A 9060-nucleotide genomic window follows, 5' to 3' on the forward strand; every position below is an offset into this window, starting at 1 on the left:
GCACTGCGGTACGTTTCGGATGGCCGAACACAACCTGTGCTGGGGAGTGGCCCATGTCCAGAGGAGTGTTGCAGCATTCCAACAGTCATCTGCAAAAGTCATCATCATCGAGTACGCCGTTGTGCATTGTCTTAGCCACCAAGGTTTTCATTGCCTTGACGGCGGCCTCGGCGTGGTCGTTAGATGCAGCGTTAGATGCAGTGTGAACGTCATGATGGACCCCTCACCGCCCCAGAAATTTTACTAACTCATGCGAGGCGAACTAGGAACCCCCGTCAGAGTGTAAACAAACGGGGACCATGACATCCACAAAGAAGGACCGCATGGCCCTCATGACATCCCGTGATGTCGGAGTATGAACAAACAAACAGACACGGCTAACTGGACAAACGGTCAACATAGACAAAGTTAAACTTTCCGGCATGTGAGAATAGATCAGCAGATGTGTCCTCAAACACACGTTCTAGAGGAGGTTCAGAAATGAGCGGCTCCTCCTACTGGCTGGTCATACACTCTTGAAAGTCGCCACATGAGTGTGTTCATCCATTCCAATCCTTGGTGAAAGGCGTGAAGCTTGTCGAGCACACCCATGCGTGCTGCCGTTCACCGCACGATGCGGTGAACATATCGCACAAGATCTTTGTCCACAGACAACTGATCACAAATTCTGAAGTACTGCTTTAGTCGACAATTGGCACAATTCAATGGGAATCCACTGCGGATCGTGTCGGATAGAATACGATACTCAACGTCGCAGTGCACGTGCTCTCGCAGACAGTCTAGGACGGGATCATGCAATGTCAGCTGCTCATTAATGACGAACGTCACAGCCGATATGATGACCTGTCACACATCACGTTGGAGGGCCACTGCAGCCTCCTCGTCACCCTCCATTGGGACATCCACAGGATGACAAAACAACGCGTCCGATATAGTGTGATCTGAGCCCTTCTGTTGGCGGTGGGGAAGATGTAGAGCGTCATTTTCTCGACGATATGCTGCAACCGTGGGTTTTCAATTGCATCCAAAGTGTAGATAGTGAAGTTAGGCACCAACGGCCTGTGATCAATCACGAGATCGAACGTGTGCAGACCGAGGAGATACCACCTGCATTTGGACGCGGACCAAGATAGCCAATGCCTCAAGCTCAATCATAGCATACCAAGACTCGACATTATTTAAGTAGCGGGAACCACATTGCACAAGTTTCCATGAACCCCCATGTCGTTGTATCAATATGTATCCAAGTCCGCTGAGCCTAGACATGTACCGTCTGGAAAATCAGAGGCAGCCCAGGGAAAAATGTGCCAAAACAGGCAGTGATGCCAGTGCATGTTTCATGGTGCAAAACACTGCATCATGATCTGGCATCCACTCGAATATTGAACCTTTCTTCAACAGACTTCGCAGAGTATCTGATGCCGATGCGACTCCAATAGTGAAACTATCTAGCTGGTGCACAAGTCCAACAAATGAACATCGAGCAGTCACAATAGTCGGTGTGAGAAAATCTGCGACATTGCACACCTTCTCGGGATCGGAAGCACCAACATTCCGGTTGATAACGCACCAACAAAACATCACACTTTCCTGGGCCAACTGAATTTTACGCAGCTTGAGCATAATATTATGTTCGCGACATCACAGAAGTACCTCTGGTACATTGTTCAAGCGTCCAGCGAATGAATCACTGTGCGTCAGCACGTTGTCCACCACTTTCACAGTGTGGTCGAGTCCTTTCAGCGCAATGTCACCCCTGTAACAGTACTCATCCCAACTGACGTTCAGACCCATCGGTGCACGGAGATATTTGTACCAGCCCCACGATGTCATAAATACCGTGAGAAGTTGACAATCAGGGTTCAAAGGAACCTGCCAGTAGCCTTTTGCGACATCGTATCAAGTCATGTACTTGCTCGAACCCAAGATGTACAATACTGGATCCACTAGGGTTATCAAAGGGTACACGGACCTCCTGATATTGTGGTTCAGTATGCAGAGATCAGTACACATCCGCATGCTCCCTTGCGGCTTCGGAGAGACTACAAGTGGGTGACACCAATCCAATGGTTCGCTGTCTATGAGTGCAATGATTCCATTGAGCACCATGTCATTGAGTTCTGCTTTAACTGTATACCTCCAAGCCAAGGCCAGAGAATGCGCTTTTCTCACCTGGAATGGGATAGCGCCCTTCTGTATATGAATTTATATCTCCCCACCCATCATGGGACAGACCCATCTCCACTTAGACACCACCGTTGGTGGAAAACATGTCGGCGAACACCGTCATCAAATCATCACAAATCTTTCCCAGTTGTTCACTACTAGGCATGACGCTGTCCGTCGTGGACACAGCATTCATGTACATGATGTCATTGGTGGTCGATGTCGAATGACCACAGTTGCCCCAATGCAGATCATTCAGCAAGTATCCTACAATGCATGGAGTGCTCACTCCATCACAATCGTACACAGTCTCACGGACAGACTGAGCATCCTATTGGAGAAAGATGTGCCTGGTGCTCAAGCACGACATGGCAGCACCATCAGTATTCATAACCTGGAGGTCATCTGTGTCATCCAGGTTATTGGGATGGATATGCAGCAGCAAATTAGAAGAGCCAATAATTATGGCAGCCCCCGTATCCGTCAGGGCAATGAGCGTGCCATGAAGATCGCCGTCACAATCTGAGATGTCAACACATATTCACAGTGGTGGATGTCGGTTCATTTGCTGCACAGTGGCTGCAAACAGGACTATGTGCTGAACAGCTGTTGCTGAACCATGGTGTGACTGGGGAGCAGATCGGACCTGTGGTTTCCGACACATGAGTGAAGTGTCCGATAATCGGAACACTTGTGCCACTTCTTATTTTGTGCAGACAACTCTTCTGATCACTGTGGGTGCAGTTATCACAATTGCCACGCCTGTCACGTGACTGGCTGTTGTGACGAACTGGCTGCTTGGTGGTCTTGACCACAACAGGTCAGCTTTGCCTGTCTGACAACATGTCAACTGCCCTCTTGCTGGCCTAAGCACTTCGGGCAATGCCCAGTGTCCTCTGTAGTCTCAAGTTGCACTCAGCCATGAGCCACTGTCTGAGCTCAGAATCTGTAATTCTGGTGATAACTCTGATGACAAATTGCTGGTCAACCAACATCTTATCCAGGTCACAGTTCTCAGTTGTCTCTTCAAGTGAACAGTAAGAGCACTTGGACATGAGTGGTGCACAGTTCCTTGCAATGGCAAGTGCCAACCCAAATCACCCTTGGCATTACATGTACAACCACCCACAGGCCCCTAGATACATGAAAGCAACACCACAAAAACACAACAGTGACATCCTCCAAAACATCCCCCCCAATGAACAACGGAAACAACACAAAACACATCCACACCCACAACACCATAAATGCAATAAAAAAACGATGCCCAAACAGTATCCTGGGCAGTAAACCCCCACCCATCCATGACCCAGACCAACTACTCTCCAGGTCTGATTGTGTTCACCTTGTACGTGGACACCACCCACAGCTCTTATGCTACAAACACAGACTTGACGTCACCACTGATGAAACCTGCAACCTATGCCAAGCCGCCTCACACACAACAAAACACATTCTGGAAGACTACGCGATTTTGGCTTCACTTAGACAAAAGCACAACATCATAGATGTGAGTGATCTCTGGGTCGCTCCTGGGAGATTGATCGGCTATCTCCATTCCACAGGCCTGTTCGAGCAGAACTGACCGGGACAACACAAGTGAACAGTAAAAAGAATTGAAGCTCTCACTTTGCTATTGCTGGCACTCATGAAAGTCAACCAATGTGACACTGCTCCCTCAGATACTGTTTAATCCTATCCAGCATGTCATCAACAGTGACCTCCAGCGATGAAAAGTCAATACCGATGGAATTATTTGTCACCGATCGCATGTCCAGTGTAAGGCCTGTGTGGAGAGCAGCAAGATCTTGGGCAGTTTGGCATTTGTGCGAGATTTATGACAGCAACATAGTCCAACCACTGTTCCTTCCATGCCTTGAACTCACTCAAGCTGATGGATTCTGCGAGTGGTGGTGATTGTAACATTGAAACGTTTGGCATGCCCATATCAACGTGAGGAGCCACCTCCTGAGAAGGCTTTTCTTGCTCGACCCCCTGCAGCATTTGGGAGAGGTTATGGACATTGTTCAATTACAGCCTCAGGAAGAGTGCATGTTTCTTCCATGTAGGCTTTCTGTTGCTCAACCTGCAAGGCTATCATGTCCTTCCTGACTGCCAACACTGAGGAAATATTCTCCCATGGGCTCCTTCTGGCTCCACTTGATGTAGCTGCTTCTTGCCAGCCATACTATCGGCATGGAGAACGAGAAGTCAAACAAGTCCAAATTCACAATGATAGCGCTGGCCAGCAACAGCAGGAAGAATTAACACACGGCGACTTCGCTCCTGAGCAGCGATGAAATCCATCCTCATCCGCCATTGAAACTGACCAAGGACAACGAAAACACATCCATGGCAGCACAAAATGTTCCTCAAGCCGATTACACCATGTTATGTTGATAAGTTGTGGTATAAGCAACAATACAGCTTTATTGCTGAGACATCAACAGGCACATGGATAGTAAGACGAATGTCACAATAGACAATGGTACAGGTCACGGTACGTGATGTCACCTCAAGTAACACCCTAATCAGGAAGGTAACCAGAAGGGAATCGCCCAGTAAACAAGGAAAAAAAGACATAAAATGTCAGGGCCCCCGTTGTTTTAGTAATTTCGCTGTATGGAGTTGAAGGGCTAGGCCATATTTATTTACAAATAAAATGGCCGCCACTCTACCAGTCGACCATCTTTGATCAGATCACAAAATAAAGTTAGGTGCAAGTGTATGCCATTGTGTACTTTGCTTGTGCCAAGTTTGAACAAAATTGGACCATGCCTGTCCGAGAAATGGTTGGGGACACATTTAAGTAACAAAATGGCCACCAGTTGGCCATCTTGGAAATGATCTCAAAAAAATGACGTGCATATGTAAGCCATTATTCATTATCTGTGTGCTAAGTTTGAACGACATCCGTAAATGCATGTCTGAGAAATAGTTGAGGAAGTGTTCAGCATCAGGTTTTTTTTTACAACTAAAATGGTCGCCAGTCGGCTATCTTGGGTCTGATGGCGAAAAATATGTGTATATGTAAGGCATCATTCATGATCTGTGTGCTAAGTTTGAAAACATCGGTAAATGCATGTCTGAGAAATGCTTGAGGACATTTGAGTGTTTTTTTTTTAAACAACTAAAGTGGCCGCCAGTCGGCCATCTTGGATGTCATCTCGAAACAAAATGACGAGCTTATGTAAACACTCATTCACTAAATGTTTTCCAAGTTCGAACAATACCGGTAAATGTATGTCCGAGAAATGGTGGAGGACGTGTTCGATACTGGGTTGTTTTTTTAACAACTAAAATGGCCGCCATATAATGTAACCGTTAAATTACTTTGCTCCATGGCTGACAACTCCACGAGAGGACGTGCCAGCTTCTTATTTGCACTTATTCTTGGCGATGGAGTTAGTGTTGATGTTGAGGATGTTGATGCTGTCGGTTCACCAGCTCGAGGCCTTTCAACCTCCTGGAAGAAGCTAAAGAGAGTCTTCTCCACTGTTTTTTTTTTTTTCAGGAAGCATTGCTTTGTAGCCACTGAAAACGTTTTCCAATTCTCTCTTTCCAAGTTCACTTGTCCCGTTCTTTTACTCATTGTAATCCTCTCGTTATGTTAATCATTCCTGCAATTTGATCTTTAATTTAATTACCCTCACCAGAGGAGAGGGTATTGCATTTGGGTCCGTTTGTCTGTCTATCTGTTTGTTTGTCTGCACAGAACTTTAGTGTTTTTCTCTACAACTGCTTGTCGGATTGAGACGAAATTTTCACCATAGGAGTAACTACTCATGCAGAATGTTTCAATAATTATGACATTATAGGTCACGTGGTGTGGGGGCCATGTTTGAAAAACGGAAAAACTTTGGACCCCTGTATCTCTGATACCACACCAAGGAAAAAATTGAAACTTGGCACATCGCAAATACTCCTCATGTGGAATGAGTTTGATTTTTTTAAGACTTCTTACGTGCCTTCATTATGACATCATAATTGCATATGTGTAACTCTGATAAGTATAAAAAAATTTTGAGGGTCATTTAGGGAAAAAATGTTCCACAGAAATGTTTTTGATGACGTCATCGGTCACGTGATTCAGAATGAAAAATGAGGTTCTTGATGTACAGTGCGACTCTGCTGCCAGGACGGGGTTTAGGTCAATCAAACCAGAGAGACAATAGCCAGGGAGAGACACTAAGGAGTCGGGAATGTCCTGTCGGAGGAAGGATTCTGTGAAACAGATGATGTCCAGTTTATCTGCAGTGGCGTGGATTGCGAGATCTGTCAGCTTGGAACGGAGACCTCGGATGTTTGAGTTCGACACATTTAGGGACAGAGGAGGAGTAAATTTTATTTGTAAATATATATATATATATATATATATATATGTATATATATATATATATATATATATATATATATATATATATATATATATATATATATATATATATATATATATATATATACATATATATAGGAAGAATCATGATGCTGGATCCGTTTGCACACTTCAAATAAAACTGGCCCACTTGTTGAACATGCACATTTTTATTTTCTGCCCACCTGTAGAGATTATAGAGTGTGGAGTTGATTGAAAAAGCGAGTGCAGCAGTTGGGTCCACCGATTTGTCAAAAAGCAAATAAATGCCATGGCCTGCCTTTAGTTATGACTGCACCAGCAGCAGGACAACTGATGCTGAAGTACAACGGGGTTTCTGTTGGAAGCCGCTTTTCTCTTTGTGCCAATCATTGTTTTTCCTTCATCGGTCGCAAGGTTAATAACACAGTACCGACTCGCAGCTGCAGAAAAAGACTTCATGCTCTACAATCAAAACCCTGTTCACCCTGCTGTCCACACTCTTCCCCATCTGCACTCAATTTATTATTGAAAGGGAGAGGTGTAGCCAAGTGTAGCAAAATCCTGTAAATTTTTTAGCATCACTTGGAATTCATCTCAGGAGTGTTCCAACGGAGCAGTGAGGTGCAAAAGTAATTGGTGAGAATTCCTCCCAAAGCAGTGCACCTCTTCTGGTTTTTTTTTTTCCTTCAAGACGCCAAAGATGAGTAAAGCAATTCGAAGGTGAAAGGGTTTTCCATAGTTATAAAAAGCAACTGAGATGTCATCCATCACTGTAAGAATGACACTTCAAAGGCAAACTGGTGTGTGAGAACAATAGCAGAGCAAGAGTCTGCACAAACTCAGGAAGTAATAGTAATCCCAAATAAGCTTTCATAGGCAATCCCAAACTACAATCGTCCTCTTCGAATGCATGCATAGCAACATGGTTTTGTGTTGCTGTGTGTGAAAACACATAAAGGCGTACGTACTGGAGGATGCCTTGTACAAATTCTCCGGCCAAGTTGGAATTCTCGTTGCTATTTCAAAGTCTATCCATCAATATAATTATTGCAGGCTTTATAAATGCAATGGGATGACAGTATTTCGACCCTCAAATTAGATTTTTCATTCATCTCGTGGCAAGAACGGATGCGGTTGATGGCATCTGAATGCATGGAAAGGTAAACTCTGACATGATTAATGAATGGTCATGTGGAGAGGAAGTTATGACGGAGGTGTACTGGTGTACACACATCAGTGACTTTGTGTTCCTTGTTCAACTTGCAAAAATATATTTTCTTTATCTAACTGCTTTCTTCATTATTGCTCCATTTTTTTTTTCAATCATACTTATTTACTTCTAATTTTTTTTCTTCTTTCTTGCACGTCCTCGATGCAGGTGGTGTTAATTTTACAGCTAACGCCAAGCACGGACTTTGGCTTGTGTGCTTGGCACAAAATGGCCGACTCTTTTTGAAAGATATCACCGGATGATCTTTATCTTTAATGTTCACAACGTACATATAGACTGGACAGTTGGCTTATCACTACCTGGGAAAATGCAGTGTCCTCTGTGATGGAACTTGGTCACCACAAGTTAATATCACGTTGTTTGGGAACTCGCTGCTTTAACCAAACAGAAATATCTGTCATCAAAAAGAGAGCATACATTTAAGGGGAGAAATTGCTCAGAATGATTTTTTTTGTTGTGAGGTTTTGATGGGGGAAAAAATTATTCACTGAATAAAACTTTTCAAGCACTTAACATATTGAAAAACCGAGCTGTTAGCGTCAAATTGCAATATGCATTAACAAATATGCCTAGCATTGGCTTCATGGTTAGTAATGGTCAGGGTGGTGGGCTTGGGATCATAGGGTCTTGAGTTAAAATTCCGCTGGCCGTTGAATTAATACCAAGTGGAGTTGACTCAGCCTGTCATCCTTCTGAGGTCGGCAAAATGAGTACCAGCTTGCTGGGATGATTGAGCCGTTCGAGGGTAGCGACCCGTCCATTGTTGTGCCCAATAGCCCAGGGCACTGCTTCAGCAGCGCGGACGCTCTGTACAGAGTATGGTCCCAATGGATTTGGATTTTGGATGAACAAATGGACTGCCCAGAACTGAAGATACACTCAATGGGAAGCTGAGTATAATATGTACATAGCACTGTACAGAGAACTATTATGTCAGTGATTAAACTTGAGTCACACACCTCCGTTTATGGGGATGATGTACACATATCAACGGAGATGGTTATTATGTTGCAGGTTAAACTCATTTTTACTGCCTTCATTTTCTTTCTGATTATTCTTAAAGTTGGTGAAAGGTTATCTCCACCAATGTGAAGTGCTTCTCAAACGTTGCACAATGTTTAGAAATACAGATCTAGAAATGTGAACCAGATCAACTGTTTGCAATCATTTCTTTTTTTTACAGCATTTTCTAAACAAAGGAATGAGATAAAAAAAATTTTTTTAAAAACATGTTAAAACTTGGTAGAAAAGTAAGAGATGGCAGCAGTGAAGGTGGGGTGTTGATATTTGGATGGGGTTTGGGGAA

At 44.1% G+C, this 9060-nt stretch overlaps 2 protein-coding genes across 4 annotated transcripts in view; one reads left to right on the forward strand and one right to left on the reverse strand.

Annotated features, from left to right (window-relative positions):
- LOC147019378 (DNA-directed RNA polymerases I and III subunit RPAC2-like) overlaps nt 1-9060 on the forward strand; it is a 220622-nt gene that overhangs the window by 195268 nt on the left and 16294 nt on the right. The gene's annotated exons all lie outside the window — the stretch shown is intronic.
- The window catches only part of KIF3A (kinesin family member 3A), a 198155-nt gene that overhangs the window by 23270 nt on the left and 165825 nt on the right, over nt 1-9060 (reverse strand). The window contains exon 18 of one of the 3 annotated variants that reach the window (XM_085899850.1): nt 9014-9060. This exon is cut by the window's right edge and continues 440 nt beyond it. The exons of 1 other annotated variant lie outside the window; for it this stretch is intronic. The gene's annotated coding sequence lies outside the window, so the exon portion shown is untranslated. Of the gene's footprint in view, nt 1-9013 lie in introns of those variants that run through there. One more of the 3 variants, XM_085899851.1, reaches the window with a different exon arrangement.

This window comes from Eptatretus burgeri, chromosome 10 (assembly GCF_056783735.1).
Source record: "Eptatretus burgeri isolate ZD-2024b chromosome 10, Ebu_testis_v1, whole genome shotgun sequence".
In the NCBI taxonomy this organism is placed as follows: Eukaryota; Metazoa; Chordata; class Myxini; order Myxiniformes; family Myxinidae; genus Eptatretus; species Eptatretus burgeri.